The sequence below is a fragment of the Rana temporaria genome, chromosome 5 (genome assembly GCF_905171775.1).
Source record: "Rana temporaria chromosome 5, aRanTem1.1, whole genome shotgun sequence".
Classification (NCBI taxonomy): Eukaryota; Metazoa; Chordata; class Amphibia; order Anura; family Ranidae; genus Rana; species Rana temporaria.
The window spans coordinates 82,001,032-82,021,573 of record NC_053493.1 but is presented as its reverse complement, the minus strand read 5'-3'; the positions used below and the strand labels follow the sequence as shown (position 1 = coordinate 82,021,573).

The following is a 20,542-nucleotide window of genomic DNA, read 5'->3' as shown; positions in this document are numbered from 1 at the left end:
ACAAGTGCATACAGTCTAAACTGACTTTTTTTTAACAAAAAAATAAAGAAAAAGAAATGTTCTAGAAATAAAACTCCAATTTCATTCTGTATATAGAATACATGCACGATGCTCTGTTAGTGAGCGCAGTTTGATAATTTGACCACTGGGTGGCGACAACACATCAGCGTTGATCGTCTTGTGTTTGGGGGGAGGTTGAGTCAAGGGAGTGACTAGCTAGGGAGAATGTACGGTAATAGCCTGCCATCCGTCCTGGTGACGAGCTCCCTGCTGTCCCTATTATAATGATTACATGGTAAAGCTCACACCTGCACTGAGTGTTCATTGTCAGGTGGAGAAGCTTGCCTGTGATGTTCTGCAGTGAAGTTGCATGGTCCCTGCCTAGATAAAGAGAAGAGAAGAAGAAGTTGGTGTGATTGGTGGCTGATGCTCTTTGTAAAGTTTCTCATTGTGGGATCTTTGGATTGGAGCTCCTGTGATGTCTATGGGGACTGGCTGGTGATGATGGCAGAAGAGGACAGTACAGCATTATGTCACACTGGGTCCTCCTGACCTAAACCAGTTGGGATGCTGGGATATTCATACTGGTGATGCATAATTAATGGTGCTTGGAGCAAAGTACAGCCTGCTTGCTCAAGAGTGGACATGATGCAGCTGGTTGGTTGTAGATTAGGGCAATTAAGTTACAACTGGAATTAAAGGGGCTGGACTTTTTACTTCTGGGCTTGTACAATCATGACCACCTGAGTTTACAGCTCTATCGTCATCCACACTGTAATGTCTTGGCAGTCTCCGGCTTGGAGGGAACATGGAATTCCATCAAAAACTTGGATGACCAATTGTTGGTGTCTGATGAGCGAGAGACCTCCCAGCCCTGTAAGTGCTGAAGGCAGCTGCTGCCTGGCTCATTCATAGGGAGTGGTTACCTTGAGAGCAGTCCTGAGCTTGCTGTACAGAGATTACACATCCTAAAATCCTCAGTGGGGTTCCAGTGACACCAGCTTCAGACAGGTAATACCTACTCTTATCTTATCTCCAACCTTTAGCCCATCACCCCCTTCCTTGGTGAGATAGATCAACCTGATGGGGGGCAGACTCCCCCTCTCCAAATTGCAACACCCCCAAGAGCAACCTAAGCTGGCTCCTCAATTGGACCAAGCATCAGGGGTAGAACACTTTGTGGACTTTAGGTAGCTTAAGTACTATAGATCTACAGGACGAGCGGTACTTCCATGTGAGTAGAACATATTCTTGTGTGTATTGTAGTACAGCATGGATTGCTTTTATCCAGTTCATCAATAGAGCACAAGGTCAGTCCATGTTATCCTTGCACAGTTACTGACTATTCTTTATTTTCAAGAAAAAGTCCTTGATTTGGAATATTTCTCTTTGGAACTGGCCTGGCTTTTAGTCTTAGCAACCTCTGATTTGAAATGCAAATGTGCATTCAGTTTTTTTTTTTTTTAATAAGGATCTATTGAAGAGTGACATTTCATCGATATGGTTACAATGGAAAGGTAGAGGTGGCTTCTGGTCCTTCAATGTGTGTCCAGCTAGATAATATAAATTAGCTTACCAATAAAGTGTTACCGGAAATTATTTTTAAATTATGGTGACCAATTATATCAATTAAACCTGTTAATTATAATAAACTATCCCCCCCCCCCCCCCGATTGTATTAACTTTGGAGTTTAGTTCTGAGATTAATACCTGTCAAGCTTTGTCTAATTATCCCGTTTCTCCGTCTGTGGTCGGGTGAAGAATTAAGACCCATATTTTATAAATTGAAAGCTCTGAGTCTTTAATCTTGTGGTGAGGGATAGCCTTTAGAAATTAAATTTATAGCGTTTTATTTGGAATACATCCCAGAATTATTTTTTCTTAGAGTATAATAGGAGTGGAGGACCTCAGCATCTTTTTCAGAAATGAGCTGGGTAGCCTTACAAGGAGAATTAGATGGCTTTATCCTGTAGCTTCTCGCTCCCTTTGCAATAATGACAGTGAAATTGGATTACATGGGATGGGTGCGTAAGATGAACACAAGAAGGGGTTGGTGTACAACTCTACAGCTGGATAAACCTTATCCTGGCCATGTGATTATGTAACTGAATTATCCCAACCACTGCCTTCTACACTGGAAGTGTGTTTGACTTTAAATGCATTAATCTAATTGAACTGATGATTTTATTCAATTTGAAAGTATGATTCACTGTGTTAATGCCTGTCATTTCTACTACTGCTGTGTTTTCATTTACAGTGAGGATGACGATTAATATTATTAATATCATTTATTTTGGGACGATTGCTGAAAAATATACACCTAAAAGATAACTTTTTTTCTATTATATTCTTTAATGCCTAGATTGAACAAATAACAATTAAAAAAAAAAAAAAAACTTTTGATGCTTGCTTGCTTGCTTTCTCGTATCGGAAATACTAGATTTTTTTTTGTAATCCCATCAGAAACACTTAGTGGAAATGGGCAGTACATAGTATCAAACAGTTTTTAGAAGAATGCCCTATTGATTATTGCCTTTCTGTATGGTAAGATGAAGCAGGGTCAATATAATATCAAGTTTCTGTTGCTAGGTCAGACAGTCTAAGTGTTATATTATTGAGTGGGATCAAGTGAAATCTCAACATTTTTTCAGTTCAGAGCTTGGCTGGTGATTTGAACCCCAAAATTTATAATGGCCAGAATAATTTGTATGATTATAGGTTAAACAGTGAGGAAATTTGAATTATTGTAGCACAGAGGCTTCATTTTCTCAGAGCTTGGCCGGTGATTTGAACCCCAAAATTCACGGTGGCCAGAATAGTTTGTAGAAATATAGACTAAACAGCATGGAAATTTGAATTGTTGTGGCAAAGAGGCTTAATTTGTTTAGAGCTTGGCTGGTGATTTAAACCCCATAATTCATGGTGGACAGAGTAGTTTGTATAATTTATAGGCTAAACAGTTCAGAGCTTGGCTGGTGATTCGAACCCCAAAATTCATAGTGGCCAGAGTAGTTTGTAGAAATATAGACCAAACAGCATGTAAATTTGAATTGTTATGGCAAAGAGGCTTAATTTTTTTAGAGCTTGGCTGGTGATTTGAACCCCAAAATTCATGGTGGCCAGAGTAGTTTGTATAATTACAAGCTCAAAAACCCCAAAATTCATGGTGGCCAGAGTAGTTTGTATAATTATAGGCTAAACTGTTCAGAGCTTGGTCTGTGATTTGAATGCCCAAATTCATAGTGGCCAGAGTAGTTTTTATAAATATAGGCTAAACAGTTTAGAGCTTGGCTGGTGATTCGAACCCCGAAATTCATGGTGGCCAGAGTAGTTTGTATAATTACAAGCTCAAAAACCCCAAAATTCATGGTGGCCAGAGTAGTTTGTATAATTACAAGCTCAAAAACCCCCAAATTCATGGTGGCCAGAGTAGTTTGTATAATTATAGGCTAAACTGTTCAGAGCTTGGTCTGTGATTTGAATCCCAAAATTCATAGTGGCCAGAGTAGTTTTTATAAATATAGGCTAAACAGTTTAGAGCTTGGCTGGTGATTCGAACCCCAAATTCATAGTGGCCAGAGTAGTTTGTATAGGATAAACAGCATGGAAATTTGAATTGTTGTGGCATAGAGGCTTCATTTTCTCAGAGCTTGGCTGGTGATTTGAACCCCAAAATTCATGGTGGCCAGAGTAGTTTGTATAATTATAGGCTAAACAGTTCAGAGCTTGGCTGGTGATTTGAACCCCTAAATTTATAGTGGTCAGAGTAGTTCGTATGATTATAGACTAAACAGCATGGAAATTTGAATTGTTGTGGCATAGAGGCTTCATTTTCTCAGAGCTTGGCTGGTGATTTGAACCCCAAAATTCATAGTGGCCATAGTAGTTTGTATAATTATAGACTAAACAGCATGGAAATTTGAATTGTTGTGGCATAGAGGCTTCATTTTCTCAGAGCTTGGCCGGTGATTTGATCCCCAAAATTCACAGTGGCCAGAGTAGTTTGTATAATTATAGGCAAAACAGTTCAGAGCTTGGCTGGTGATTTGAACCCCAAAATTCTTAGTGACTAGAGTTATATTTTGTATAAATATAGGCTAAACAGCATGGAAATTTGAATTGTTGTGGCATAGAGGCTTCATTTTCCCATAGGCTGTAACTTGGAAAAATTGGTTGTTGGGAAACATTTGCTTGTGTTAGATGAAGTGAAAAGCCTTACCTTTGAAGTTTCTTTGGCTACAGTAAATAAAAACTGATGCCTATCAGAAAGTTTATGAAAGGCCTTAAATAACACACCCAAGAAGTGTCAACTTTACTAAAGGAGTCGTTATATGCAATGTATTCTGTTTTAATCCTTTTCATAAAATCGAATATAAAAGCTTTGACCTTGGTGTAAATAATTCTTTGATTTATTTGGGGTGTAGGATGAAAGCTACAGTCACAAAATAGACAAGATTAAAATTTGAATGAGATTTAAATATACAGGTTGAGAATTCTGGAGTTGGAACAATCGCCCAGAAGGGAGCATTTTTATACATAAAACAAAAATATCCACCGATCAAGAACAGGTGGATGGAATGTTAATTGCTATCTCCTTCCTGCTTATTCCTGTTTACAAAGACCCTTTTATTTGGGATAAATCTCCCCTCAGGATAGAGTTTTTCGGCTGGCTAGGAAGAGAATTCAAGAAGTAAAAGTCATTAGAGCATAATGAAGCTCTGTCCTGAGTGTGGGCTGAATACACCAAACTTCTAGTGAATATAATATATAAAGTACTTTTACCTGTTAGCTCTGGGATCCTGGAGAGTTGATAAAAAGTGACAACTGCATAAAAAAATTGATAATGGATCTGTAGCTAAAAAAGCAAAACAAAACAAAACAACAAAAAAACCAAAACTAAAACAAACACACATACATATGTATGTATGTGTGTTTGTTTTATTTTATATACGGTGTGTATATATATATATATATATATATATATATATATATATATATATATAAATATATATATTTTATAGTGTGTGTGTGTGTATATATATATATATATATATATATATATATATGACTCATAATTAATGGGGTTTAAATGCCTTTAGTTGACTATATTTCCTAAAGCGGCTACTAGCGTTCTTAATTTTTTTCTTTACTCTTGTCCTTCAGACATACATGCCAACACTCAAAGAGGAATTTTATATGACCTTATGCAAACTTGTCAGGAGAAATGTCATTCTATCATGAAGCACTTATGTCAGATATGTCTGGTAACGTGCTGCCGATGCAGCAAAAGCACAAAGACCCCTGCATACCGTTACACTGAAGTTGCATTGCATTTTTTTATTTTTTTTTACAATAGAAATATTAAAAGGCATACCCAACCAAATCTGATTGGTTTGATTTGGGCCAGGACAGCCACCCTCTTGGATCTGTCAGGGACTGATGGAGTTCCTCTGATCCCCCTGGCTGCTGTGACGCAAAGTTGGAGGAGTCAGGCTTCCCCCCCACTGTCATAGTGTAAGTTGTGGAAGATCAAAGGGTTACGTGTAAGACATACAAACTTTTGCAGGGAAAGCAATGGGAGAGCTCACCTTCAGGGTATTTAAGTATATAGACCAGGAGGCTAAACCTGACCGTATCCACCCAGAACAGATTTTTAAAAATTTTACATTATTTTTAATTTTCTTAAAGGATCATAATCACAAAAAATGATAAGCGTAGAAGGGAAAATATGCAAAAAAAGCGTTTAGTTAAAAAAAAATATATATACAGTATATATATATATATATATATATATACAAGTTTGTGACCTCATATTATATAGTTTTGGTAAATCTAAAGGAAAGTTGTACAAGAAAATGTTGTATATACCATATATATATATATATATATATATATATATATATATATATATATATATACACACATTTGTTTTTTATTTCATGTACCGTTATTGATATTTTTGCCCATATTTACATGCAGTGCAAGCCTTCCAGCAAGATTGACAGTGGCAATGACAATTTATAATACTGCCAGGAGTGCTTTCAATCAGGGGCGGACTGACCATTCGGGCACTGCAGAGGGCCCCATGCCACTAGGGGGCCCCATCAGGGTTGCCAGCCTCAGTAAAACCAGGGACAGTATGTAAAAATCAGTTTGTTTTTTTACATCTGTCCCTAAAATGTCCCTTACCGATATCATTTTGGTCTAAAAATCCCAAGATTACAGCTGCCCCTCCTCTCCAGTACCTTTTCAGTGTGTATATGTATACTGTGTGTGTATATTGTGTGTCTGTGTGTATATGTATACTGTGTGTGTATATTGTGTGTCTGTGTGTGTGTGTGTACTGTGTGGCCCCATAATCTATTGCCTGCGGGCCCCATAATATCCTATTGCCATGGGGCCCTATAATCTCCTATTGCCCAGGGGTCCCATGAGTTGTCAGTCCGCCCCTGCTTTTAATATTTACCTTTTGTTCACAATGTATACCGTCTTGCTTTAGCCCTCCATGTTGGCCTCAGCTGAGTGTTTTATTGCCCCCCAATAGCAAGTGTAAATGAACCCTTACTGGACCTCTTGGTCAGCATGTGCATATAAATATTACTGTATATGCTGAATACTATTATTACATTTATTATTAGTTATTAGAGTACTGCAGTACTGTATATGATTCCTTAAAGCTCAACTCCAGACATAAATATAAGATACAAATTAATGCAGATTTGAATTTTTTAAATGAAAGCAGTGAAAATGCCTAAATGTGATTTGTTATCAGCATCTTGCAATCCCATGTACAACAGCAATCAGACTGGTTGAGGGAGGAGCAGCAAAAGGAGCCAATCAGTTGTGCTGCAATGCAAGGAGCATGTTGGTAGGAGAAAGCAGAGTGAGCAGAAAGAGGCGCTTATCAGTCTGCTGCTTCTCTTTTCACTGTCCACTTACAGGCTAGGGGAGGGACAAAAGATAAGACCTTTAGATATAACTTAACTGCAGCAGAGATAAATGAGGTCTCCTGCCAGACAGGGCTTTGCTATAAGGATTGGGTGGTCAGAAATCCGTTGGTAGGTAAAATAGCTCTCTTATATGTTTTTTATATCTGTGTATTTAGCTGTTTGCCCGGAGTTCAGTTTACATCAAAGCAGCTGTCCAGTGACTAGGGAAGTCATGGAAATAAAGGCTTAATAGTGTCTGTGTGTGATACTCTATGAAGAAACATTATGCAATGAAGCCTTTCTGGGACAGTAATTGCTGTTAATAGTTACATATCATTCAATTATGTATTTGTTAAAATCCTGATATGTTTTAAATGCCGCTTGTTAACTTGAATTTGGCTTGAAGTCAGCTCCCTGTCATCCTCTGCACTGCAGCACTCAGACTGGAAGATGGAGGGGCACTACTAGGAGCCAATTAGATGTGCTGCATACACATGGCAACAGGAGAAGGGAGCAGAGAGGTGAGCTTATCAGTGTGCTGCTGATCATTCTCTGTCCATTGACGCTAGGTTCACACCTGTGGGTTTTTGGGGGGCGCGTTTGTGCGGGCTCGGCAGCCCATTCAAATGAATAGACAGCCATGGCTGCGTTTCCGCAAAAAAAAAAGGTGCATGCACCTTTTCAAAAATGCAGCCACAGGGTAATCACATAGGGGCAGATCCACATACATCTGCGCCGGGCGCAACGTATCTAAGATACGCTACGCCGCTGTAACTTACTTTTGTTTGGTTTGAATCCTCAACGAATTTGCGCCGTAAGTTACGGCGGCGTAGTGTATCTGTTGCGGCGTAAGGGCGCGGAATTCAAATGGAAGTGATGGGGGCGTGTTTTATGTTAATACGTCGTGACCCTACGTAAACAACGTTTTTTTTTAACTGCGCATGCGCCGTCCCTGGGGGTATTCCAGTGCGCATGCTCGAAATTAAACCGGACCCAGCCAATGCTTACGACGGTGACGTCATTCTACGCAAATTCCTATTCGTGAACGACTTACACAAACGACGCAAAAAATTCAAAATTGTACGCGGGAAGGACGGCCATACTTAACCACTTCCCGCCCGGCCTATGGCCGATTTACGTCCGGGAAGTGGTTATGAAATCCTGACAGGACGTTCTCGAACGTCCTGCAGGATTTCATGCCGCGCGCGCCCGTGGGGGCGCGCATCGCGGCGATCGGTGATGCGGGGTGTCAGTCTGACACCCTGCATCTCCGATCTCGGTAAAGAGCCTCCGGCGGAGACTCTTTACCACGTGATCAGCCGTGTCCAACCACGGCTGATCACGATGTAAACAGGAAGAGCCGCCGATGGCTCTTCCTCACTCGCGTCTGACAGACGCGAGTAGAGGATAGCCGATCGGCGGCTCTCCTGACAGGGGGGGTTAGCGCTGATTGTTTATCAGCGCAGCCCCCCCTCGGATCGCCACACTGGACCACCAGGGATGCCCACCCTGGAGCACCAGGGTGGGCAAAAAAAAAAAAAAATGGAAAAAAAAAAAAAAGTCTAAAAAAAAAATAAAAAAAAAAAAGCATAAAGAAAAAAGATGCCAGTCAGTGCCCACAAATGGGCACTGACTGGCAACCTGGCAAAAATAAGTGCTGCCACCCCAGTGTCCATCAGCGCCACCCCAGTGTCCATCAGCGCCACCCCAGTGTCCATCAGTGCCACCCCACAGTGCCCATCCATGCCCAGTGCCCACCTATCAGTGCCCATCTGTGCCACCCATAAGTATCCATCAGTGCCGCCCATCTGTGCCGCTTATGAGTGCCCAGTGCCGCCTATGTGTGCCCATCAGTGCCGCCTATGTGTGCCCATCAGTGCCGCCTATGTGTGCCCATCAGTGCCGCCTATGTGTGCCCATCAGTGCCGCCTATGTGTGCCCATCAGTGCCGCCTATGTGTGCCCATCAGTGTCGCATACCAGCGCCGCCAATCAGTGCCACCTCATCTGTGCCCGTCAGTACTACCTCATCGATGTCCATCAGTGCCATCTCATCGGTGCCCATTAGTGCCGCCATATCAGTGCCCGTAATTGAAAGAGAAAACTTATTTACAAAAAAATTAACAGAAAAAAATAAAAACGTAATTTTTTTTCCAAATTTTCAGCCTTTTTTTAGTTGTTGCGCAAAAAAAAAAAATCGCAGAGGTGATCGAATACCACCAAAAGAAAGCTCTATTTGTGGGGGAAAAAGGACGCCAATTTTGTTTGGGTACAGTGTAGCATGACCGCGCAATTGCCATTCAAAGTGCGACAGTGCTGAAAGCTGAAAATTGGCTTGGGCGGGAAGCTGCGTAAGTACCTGGTATGGAAGTGGTTAACATTGAGTACGCCTCGGAACAGCAGCTTTAACTATACACCGGAAAAAGCTGAACGCAAACGACGGAAAAAAATGCGCCGGGCCGACGTACGTTCGTGGATCGCCGTAAATAGCTAATTTGCATACTCAACGCGGATTTCAAAGAAAACGCCACCTAGCGGCCGCCGAAAAACTGCATCTAAGATCCGAAGGCGTAAGAAGATGTACGCCTGTCAGATCAAGCCGAGATGCCGTCGTATCTTGTTTTGAGGATTCAAAACAAAGATACGACGCAGGAATTTTGAAATTACGCCGGCGTATCAATAGATACGCCGGCGTAATTTCTTTGTGGATCTGCCCCATGGTCTTTTTTACTGCGTGATTTTCCTGCAGTTCCCGCACACGCACTCCGATTTTTTTTACATGCGTGGGGGTGCTATTCAGAATGAATGGCAGCCCCGTGAATTTTCACAGAGCAGTACATTTTCACTGCAGGTGGTTACCCACAGCGATTCCCGCACCTGAAGCCACGTGCAGAAGTGTGTGTGAACCTAGCCTATACTGGTGATAGGGAGCTAAGAAAACTGTAATTCAGAACTGCAGCAGAGAATACTGTAAATCTCTGTCCTGATCTTCAAAGCTGTATATCTTCAGTGTGAGATCTAAGGCACTGCAGTCTCTGTGTGATATACTGTAGTTAGAAGAGCAGAGAGATTTGCAGGATAATTTGGGGATGCCACTACTGTGCTGCTTACTGTTCTCCTTGCTGGGGGCTCTGACATGATGAAGTATGTTTCTGCCTCTCATAGGTGTGTGCAGCCTATGTACATTAGAGTGTGCACCCCAAAGCTCAAACAAACATGCGTGTATGTGTGTGTGTATATATATATATATATATATATATATATATATATATGGCAGTAGGGCAATGAACAGTGTCAGTAGAACAGTTGATGGTGTCAGTGGGCAGGGACTGTTGTCAGTAGTTTATTTGTATTATTTTTTTTTATTATTACTTTTAAAAAAAAAAAAAATGTATTATTTTTTACAATTTTTTTTCCAATAATTTTTTATTATTTTCTTTTACAAAAACCATTGGGGGCTTTGGTGAGATATAAGGGGCCTAAACAGACCCCTGATATCTCACTTTTTAGACAGAGAAAGGGGCTGAGAACAGAGATTCCAGAGTCCCTTTCTCTGCAGCCAAGCAGCAGGGGGAATCTGTGCAGCACAGGGTGATTAGGGTGTGCCTGGGCACACCTGGCACACCCTGTGCGCACGCCTATGCTGCCTCTACACAGAGACACAGGGAGATTTACTAAATGCCGATTCACATTAGCGCGATGCGGGAACCAGCGCAATTTCAGTGCCGGTTTCCGCATCGCATAGGACTCACAGGCAGTTCACACTGCTCTATGCGAACTGGTTCTGGTATCAATAGAAAGTTAATGACACCCCGAGATCGGTTCGCATATCACAGTGTGAACTGTCACGTAGTGCAGCAATCGGATCGCATGGGATTTTTTTGTGATCCGATTCCAGTGTGAACCAAAAAAAATGGTCCTGCACCATTTTGGTGCCAATGCTATGCGAATTCAGCCATACAATTAGTATGACTGAATTTGCATGGACGCGCCCTATGAGCACGCACTATGGGGGTTATTTATAAAAGGCAAATCCACTTTGCACTACAAGTGAAAACTACAAGTGCAAAGTGCACTTGGAAGTGCAGTCGCTGTAAATCTGAGGGGTAGACCTGAAATGAGGGGAAGCTCTGCTGATTTTATTATCCAATCATGTGCAAGCTAAAATGCTGTTTTTTATTTTCCTTGCATGTCCCCCTTGGATCTACAGCGACTGCAATTCCAAGTGCACTTTCAGTGCAATTTCAAGTGCACTTTGCACTTGTAGGGCCAGATTCTCAGTGGAGATACGACGGCGTATCTCCAGATACGCCGTTGTATCTCTGAGTTGCGCCGTCGTATCTATGCGCCTGATTCATAGAATCAGTTACGCATAGATTTCCCTTAGATCCGACAGGCGTAAGTCTCTTACGCCGTCGGATCATAACTGCATATTTACGCTGGCCGCTAGGGGCGTGTACGCTGATTTCCGCATCGAAATATGTAAATCAGCTAGATACGCGAATTCACAAACGTATGCCCGGCCGACGCAGTACAGTTACGCCGTTTACGTTAGGCTTTTCCCGGCGTATAGTTACCCCTGCTATATGGTGGCGTAAGTGCGGCGTACCAATGTTAAGTATGGCCGTTATTCCCGCGTCGAAATTTGAAAAAGTTACGTTGTTTGCGTAAGTCGTCCGTGAATGGGGCTGGACGTCATTTACGTTCACGTCGAAACCAATGACGTCTTTGCGACGTATTAGGAGCAATGCACACTGGGAAATTCCACGGACGGCGCATGCGCCGTTCGGGAAAAATGTCAATCACGTCCGGTCATAGAACATTAACATAAAACACGCCCCCCTGTCCCACATTTGAATTAGGCGGGCTTACGCCGGCCGATTTACGCTACGCCGCCGCAACTTACGGAGCAATTTATTTGAGAATACAGCACTTGCCCGTCTAAGTTGCGGTGGCGTAACGTAAATCGCATACGTTACGCCGCCACAAAGATACGCGGATCTACGTGAATCTACCCCGTAGTTTGCACTTGTAGTGCAAAGTGGATTTGCCTTTCGTAAATAACCCCCTATGGCCCAGATTATCAAAGGCGTTACGATGGCGCAACACCATTTGCGCCGTCGTAACTCCTCATCTGGCCCCGGGTATCTATGCGACTGATTCTTAGAATCAGTTACGCATAGATACCCATTAGATTTGACAGGCGTAAGGCTCTTACGCTGTCAGATCTTAAAATCTATTTTTTTTCCCGCTGCTAGGTGTCGCATCGTCGTTTTCCCCGTCGTCTATGCAAATGAGGTAAGTACGCGAGATTCCCGAACATACGCACGGTCGACGCTGAGAATTTACGTTGTTTCCGTAGCGTACGCGACGCATAAGGTTGCCCCTGCTATTATGAGGGGCAACCAATGTTAAGTATAAACGTCGTTCCCGCGTCGAATTTAAAAAAAATTACGTCGTTTGCGTAAGACGTCCGTGAATGGCCCTGGACGCCATTTACGTAAACGTCTAAGCAAATGACGTCGGGGCGACGTCATTTAGCGCAATGCACGTCGGGTAATTTACCCGATGGAGCATGCGCATGAGCATGCGCAGAATAGGGCGGGCTTGCGCCGAGCGATTTAACGATACACCGCCGCAAGTTTACAGGTAAGTGTTCTGAGAATCAGGATGTAAACCTGTAAACCTGCGGCGGTGTAACGTAAATCACATACGTTACGCTGCCCAGGAGCAACGTAAATGTATGAGAATCTGGCCCTATGTGTTTTTTTATTTCTTTTTGCAGAAACGCACTACAGTCCATTTACTTGGGACACATCCTATGGGACGCGTTCACATTTATGCTTTTTTCAGCCACTGCGTTTTTGAAAATTGTCAGACTTTTTTAAAAATGTAAACTTTGCATTTTTGGTTCAAAAGACTTCAATTGAGAAGCTGCAGAAACGCAGTGCGTTTTTTTTGCGGTGATTTGCATTTTTTTAATCTGCCCAACAATAAATTGCCCAAAAAAAAAAAGCATAAAAAGTGCAAAACGCACTGAAGAAACGGATCAAAAGCAAAGTACATAGGAGTAAACCGAGCCTAAAAGTTTGCAGCACCCCAGTCCTCACCTATACTGTCACCTGAATAGGACCATATAGAAGGAAATGCGTCATTCTCTCCAGGAAGGTTTGTTTTTAGGTCTCACGTGTTGTGCTTTTCCCAGAACAATTACCTGTTTTTCCAGCAGAAATCCCATTCTGACAATGGTTTTTTTCTTTGTAATTTGAGCTCCTAGTGAACGTCGTTAGGTAGGATGATGGGGATGAGCTTTTACTACAAAGAGATATGAGAGATGGATTTTATGGTCTGAGCTAAGTACAGGTCAAAAAGTCCATAGAGTAGAGGTTTCTATATACAAAAGGATAATATTTCCAGAAGCTAGAAACCACAGGGGATAATTAGCCCAGGAACGGCTCCTGCACTGTACAGCAACATATGTGGATTATTTTCATGTATTTGCCTTCACTATCAGTAGCAGATCTTTGCTGAATCAGCAGGGAACGCAGCCTTGGTGAACCTGCAGATCACTCCAAGCATGGAGGCCGTCTTCATAGTTCCCTCAATGCATTCAGTCGTATCCCCTATGTACTAATCATTACACATGGGAGAGAATTTAAATAGAGAAAAAATATTGTTCCATGCATAGCCAGCTTAATGATGTGCAGAATCCTGTGTAGCAGATCAACAGCATTCAGTAGCTACTGTGAAGTAGAAGTGCAGTCGTATTGCTGCTTAACCACTTAACCCCCAGAACATATTGCTGGTCAAAGACCAGAGCACTTTTTGCGATTCGGCACTGCGTCGCTTTAACTGACAATTGCGCGGTCGTGCGACGTGGCTCCCAACAAAATTGGCGTCCTTTTTTTCCCACAAATAGAGCTTTCTTTTGGTGGTATTTGATCACCTCTGCGTTTTTTTTTTTTTTTGCGCTATAAACAAAAATAGAGCGACAATTTTGAAAATAATGCAATATTTTTTCCTTTTTGCTATAATAAATATCCCACAAAAATATATAAAAAAAATATTTTTTTCCTCAGTTTAGGCCGATACGTATTCTTCTACCTATTTTTGGTAAAAAAAATCGCAGTAAGCGTTTATCGATTGGTTTGCGCAAAATTTATAGTGTTTACAAAATAGGGGATAGTTTTATTGCATTTTTATTAATATTTTTTTTTTACTACTAATGGCGGCGATCAGCGATTGTTTTCGTGACCGCGACATTATGGCGGACACATCGGACAATTTTGACACATTTTTTGGACAATAGTCATTTTCACAGCAACAAATGCTATATAAATGCATTGTTTACTGTGAAAATGTCAATTGCAGTTTGGGAGTTAACCACTAGGGGGCGCTGAAGGGGTTAAGTGTGACCTCATATGTGTTTCTAACTGTAGGGGGGCTGGGCGGGGCTGGACGTGTGACGTCATTGATTGTGTTTCCCTACATCAGGGAACACACAATCAATGACAGTGCCACAGTGAAGAACGGGGAAGCTGTGTTTACACACAGCTCTCCTCGTTCTTCAGCTCTGGGGACCGATCGCTGGACTCCATCGGCGATCGGGTCCGCGGGTCCCGCGGTCACGGAGCTTCGGACCGGGTCGCGTGCCGCGGCCGCACACCCACACTTAAAGAGGACGTACAGGTATGTGCTTGTGCCCAGCCGTGCCATTCTGCCGTTGTATATGTGCAGGAGGCGGTCCTTAAGTGGTTAAGAAGTATTAAGCACTAAACCAAAAATGTAATATAATACAGCTTACCAATCATTATATATATATATATATATATATCTATATATATCCTGACGAGATTCTTGGCAAAAATCTCTTGCTGCCCGAGTGTACAGACTCTCCTTTCGAAAGAACCGCGGTTCTCTTGAAAGGCAAGAACGCAGTGACGTCATCGCGTACGATGAGCATGCGCTCGTCACATTCAATGCCATCGCCGCCAACTTGCTGCACCCTACCTATGCCTAGGAAGCTACTGCGCATGCGTCAAAGTAATTTCGAGCATGCACGGGTTTCCACGGCGACCAGGTAAGTATACACACTCACGGATTTCTCGGCAGGAAAACTGCAGAGAATCTCACGACGAGAAAATAGAGAACATGTTCTCTATTTTTCTCGTCTAGATTCTGGGCAGTTTTCTTGTCGAGAATCCTGAAAGCCTCGTACACACACACGGTATACTCGGCAAGAAAGCTCTGCCAGCAGTTTTCTTGCTGGTTCTTGCAGAGTAAACCGAGCGTGTGTACGAGGCTTTACAGCTAACAGTTTTTTCCTTTTGGGATAAAGGTTGTACATGAATAAATAAAAGCTGATCACTGTACGCAGTAGCCGATGTGCACATGCTCAGTTGAGTCTTTTATGCTGGAGAGAACATTTACTTATTCTCAGAGCTAGCCAGGTCACATGATATTGACATCACACATGTGGGCGTGTATACAGGCTGAAATGGAAATCTCCTCCGTCCTGAACTTTCAGCTCTGGAGAAACTGTGCAGTTTATCATGTAACCAAGGTATACAGATCATCTAAAAGGTATATGGTGGCAATATTATAATATGAAAAGAAGATTTATAAGCTTGGGCACTGTGGGGGGAGGATGAACTATTTTCATATTACTGGGTAAAGTAACACTTTAAAGGTTCAGCTTTAAAAAAACAAAAAAATAACAAACATGTTATACTTACATGCTCTGTGCAGTGGTTTTGCACAGAGCAGCCCTGATCCTCCTCTTCTCGGGTCCCTCACTGGTGCTGCTGGCACCGCCTCCTTGACCAGTGAACCCAAAAGCAAGCTGCTTGCTATGGGGACACTAGTGTGTGCTCGCTCTCGCACGCCCCACTCTATGCGTTCATAAGACACAGGGGTTGATTTACTAAAGGCAAATAGAGCAGTTACACTCTGCAAGTGCAGTTCCTCCAGAGCTTAGTAAATGAGCTAAAACTTCAAATTACAAAGAATAGACAATCACATGCAGGGAAAATAAAAAAAATAAAAATGTTTGCTTGCACATGATTGGATGATGGAAGTTGGCAAAACTCCCTCATTTACTAAGCTCTGGAGCATCTGCACTTGCAAAAGTGTGTCACAGTCCTTTTGCCTTTAGTAAATCAACCCCATAGAGCTGTGGCTTAGCTCCACCCCACTCTCTTCTCATTGGCTCACTGGCTGTCATTCACAGCAGTGGGAGCCAATGGCTTCTGCTGCTGTCTCATCCAATGAGGACAGGGAGTCATGGGACAGCAGAGGCTCTTGTGTACATCGCTCGAGTGAGAGGGGGCTCAGGTGAGTATTAGGTGGGCTGTGGAGGGGGGGGGGAGCAGCACACAGAAGGCTTTTTACCTTCATGCATAGAATGCTGGCTTCTGTCAGACGAGTATGCTAGAAAACCAGCAGCCGACTGACTCCCGATCAGCACTCTTAGCCAATGGCAGAGAGCACTGATCGGAGTGTTCTGGCAGGGGGGGGGGTGTTCTCCTGTCGGAACACAACAGCTCAGCGGGGAAGATCGATGGACTAACCTTGCATGGTTTAGTCCAATGTCTCCGACTAAAGCTGTCAGTTTTTTTTTTCGTGCAATCCGCCGGGGTAGTGTGTGTCCAGCTTTACTGTTCTTCAGACTTTGGGGGGGGGGGGGGCAGACTGTGGCCAGTGGGAGTAGAAAATGCCCAAGCATCAGTGTAAGTAAACAATGCCCCATCATTGGATTTCCTGGAAGGAATAGTGCCCTATTGTTGATATCAGTGGGAGGAATAGCAGCACCCCATCCTTGGTGTCAGTGGAATGAATAGTGCCCCATCATTAGTGTCAGTTGTGAATAGAATAGTGCCCCAAGGCCCGTATAGAGGCAAGCAAAGGGCCACATCCAAGCCCAGAGTCACAGTTTGGAGACCACTGTTCTAGAGAAATTAGAATATAGTCTATTTATCTCACACACAAAGGTAGCAAAGTATAACTGTATTCCAAGTTTGCTTTACGACGTGGTTGCAATGTCATTCATTTCATTTCTTCTCGTTAGAAAAACAAAATAGAATACTTTAATGAATAATTAAAACTTGAATTAACTATTTGATACAACTTATCCATTTAAAAAAAACTGGAAGTGTTGTCATGGAAAGGTCTGTAAACCCTAGGACTGTCATAGGTAGTGCTGTCGGCAAACTAGGGTAACCAAATCCTTATTTTTTTTATTATAGTTTTTCTATTGATAGGAATAATTTAAAGTACCCCCTCCTGGTAAATAGACCCTTGTGTGGTTTAGTTCAAAGCCCCACGCACACGGTAGGACTTCAGGCAAACTTTTCCGTGAATTTTTGTTTGCAGGGCATACACATGGCAGGAGTTTTTCTGCAAACTTTCCCAAAATCACGTGATTTTTCTGCTCTTTACTGCCACCCTTTGGTCAACTTCTGCTATTGTTGGTTGATTTGAACGTTGGTTCTGGGCATGCGTGTTTGTACTTTGGACTAAAGTCCGATGGATTTCTGTACACACGATAGGACTTTGCACCGTAGGACTTTTGTTGCCGAAAAGTTTGTCCGTTTGCAGAGCGAACTTTTGTCCGAAGAAAACCGAAAAAGGTTTGTCCGATTGGAGCGTACACACGGTCGGATTTGATTTTGGAATACCTGCTCATTTTGAAGTTTGCTGGCAAAAAGTTCGACCATGTGTACGAGGCTTTAGGATGTTTGGGAAAAGACCTCCAAAGAGTCCAGTTCTAGTTTTCTGCTGTTCAAATAGTTATTTCAGCACCTTCCAGTACATTCACACACATTGTCAAAGGGACCTGAAAGATTTCCATACATAGTTTTATCTGAGTGCTCCTTGCCTCTAAATGTCAATGCAGATTTATTATTGTCTGGACTCTTGGCACTACAGCCTAACAAGGGTAATCATGAGAATAGTGTGGCTGAATGACATTGATAGTTTATGAGTATGTATCCTTAACTAAAGTATGTTTTACTCGGTTTATTGTTAACATTACCTCGTCATTTACACATTTTACATATCCTATATTTTTGTTTGCTCTGTTCACAGTTTAAATTGTGTATACTATAACCATTCATGGAGCGAAGAACTCTTAGTTATTATTCTGCATGCTCTTTGGTATCAATATTTGAAAAGCAGACATATGATTGTTGAAACCATTGTGAGGAATGGAAAAGCAACTTGCAAAATGCATTTAAGTGTTTATTATTAGTGACTCTTCTACATATACATTTAGTTAAGAGCTTTCCTACTATCGTATGGATTCTGTGGTTATACAACATACAGTACATATGCAATATATATGTTATTTTATAGGATGAAACTGCCCAGTTGCTGTAACGTCCCTGGCGGTATGATTCTTTCAGAAAAAACATGCTGAAAGCGGTACCATTATTTGCAAGGAAATTTGGCGTTTTATATTGTAGGTCTGTCATTTTTAGAAATAACTCACTTAAATCTAACCAAACAAGCTTCTAATAGGCATCCCGGGTATGACATTTTTTTAAAAACAAAATTATAAATTATAATATAATAAATAATTATAAATAATTATAACAAATAATAATATAATTATAATAAAAATTATTCAATAATGTAATCAAAATCACTGAAATTTGCTCAGTTGCAGAATTGTTGCTGTCATTATTTTTTTTTTTTTATGACGAATTTCCCCACAAATCGCTATCGCACAATTCTGCAAGTGATTATAATTTATTATCGCTGTTTTTTAGCTGATCTAAAACTATTTTTAACATAAAGGGACACTTTTGGTTGCTATGGACAATCTACAGTTTGCAGGCAGAAAGAAACGTTTTTATTATATAAAATGACATGCATGACACAGGACAGACCACTAGGGACAAGGGGTGTGTTTTTTTTACATACAGTACTGTAATCTATAAGATTACAGTATACTGTATGTATAGTGTTTGTTTACTTTTTTGAATTTGGCTTCGTTCTCCGTCCCCGTGCGTCGTAACGTCGCAGGGAACGGAGATCGGCGGCACACGGAGGCACTGTGTGAATCGAGCGAGGTCCCGCTCGCTCACACAGCGCTGTGGCATCGCTGGATCCAGGGACAAGGTAAGTAACTTTGCCTGTGGATCTAGCGAGGCAAGCCCGAGTCTGACTCGGGGTTACCGCTCGCAGCAGGAAAATCTAACCCCGAGTCAGACTCGGGAACACCGCCAGGCAGGTTAAAGTCATCGACTTACTTGTGTTAGTTGACTATCGCTTCATATCTGGTCACCTTTAGAGCCGGTTCACACTGGGGCGGCACGACTTCGGGGGCGACTCGTCAAGGCGTCCTAAAGACGACTTCAGAGGCGACTTGCAAAATGACTTCTGTATAGAAGTCAATGCAAGTCGCCCCGAATCGCTCCCGAAGACTTGCGTCGCTCCTATTAGAACGGTTCTATTTAATACAATGGGACGCGACTTGTCAGGCGGCTGAGTCGCCTGATGAGTTGCCCCAGTGTGAACCGGCTCTTAGAAGAACGCATATACCTAAGATGAGTCACATCCGTTTTCTTAATAATAAAAATTATTTTACAAATTATTTTGTTTCCATTTTGATAATGTGGTTACATGATTTTCCAAGAAACATGGTCCAATACAATAAATCTACATTTTATCATTAGGACTCCTGACTCATTTGTCATACTTGGCCAACCTATTGTTCCAACTAAGTATCCAGTTGCCTGTGGCTGCTAATGACCTAAATGACTCGTTGGAATGCAGCTTTAATGTCCCATAGGCAATGGATCGATTACAGATGAAGTGACCATTACCTGTCCTGTGCTGGCCTAAATTCTACAGAATTTACTTTACGGCAGGACGTGCTGTCGCTTGTTTTAACGGACTATAGGTTTTCTATATTGTCTGAATCTGTTAATGGCCAAAAATTCCAGCTCCACTTCAATGCAGCTGACATTAGCAGCCTGCATACCTTCTAGATGCCTCACTTTTATACAAATGTGGGTCTGTTCCCAAACAGCAAAAAAGTCATAAGCACGCCTCTAGGCTATGTAGCATTCGCGCTGAGAAGTAGGAAGTGGTATCTATGTACAGAAATATGCTCTAAAGTGCTTTTTGAATTATTATCTGTGCACATGCATGATTTGTTTTTTCCTTAAAGGATACTTTAAATGGTGATACAGTAAAACCTTGGTTTGAGAGCATTTTGCAAGACAAGCAACATTTTTAAATAAATGTTGACTTGATATACAAGTGATGTCTTGATATACAAGTAGCGTCATGTCACAACTGAGTATAAAAGAGAAGAGAGGCGCCTCTAAGTGCCGGTTCACACTACAGCGACTTGGGATCGGACTTGTGTCGCCCCAAGTCGCGCGACATGAGAAACTCCATTGAAATGAATGAGAGCCGTCTTAATGTACACTACTGAAGTCACTTCAGAAAAGGTTCCTGTACTATTTCAAGGCGACTTCTAGGCAACTTGTACCCATTGATTTCAATGGAAGTTGCCTCCAAAGTCGGATTACTGTCTTAACTGAAGCAACTTTACAGGAAAATAAAATAGTTTACTCAGGCAAACCCCTCCCTCCCACAGAGCTG

General features: G+C 42.0%; 1 protein-coding gene across 1 annotated transcript in view; it reads left to right on the top strand.

Moving 5' to 3' along the window:
- Positions 1 to 306: 306 nt before the first annotated feature.
- Positions 307 to 20,542, top strand: part of LOC120940114 (sodium channel protein type 5 subunit alpha-like) — a 494,846-nt gene continuing 474,610 nt past the window's right edge. Inside the window, exon 1 of the mRNA XM_040352763.1 lies at positions 307 to 1,011. The gene's annotated coding sequence lies outside the window, so the exon portion shown is untranslated. The remainder of the gene's footprint in view (positions 1,012 to 20,542) is intronic.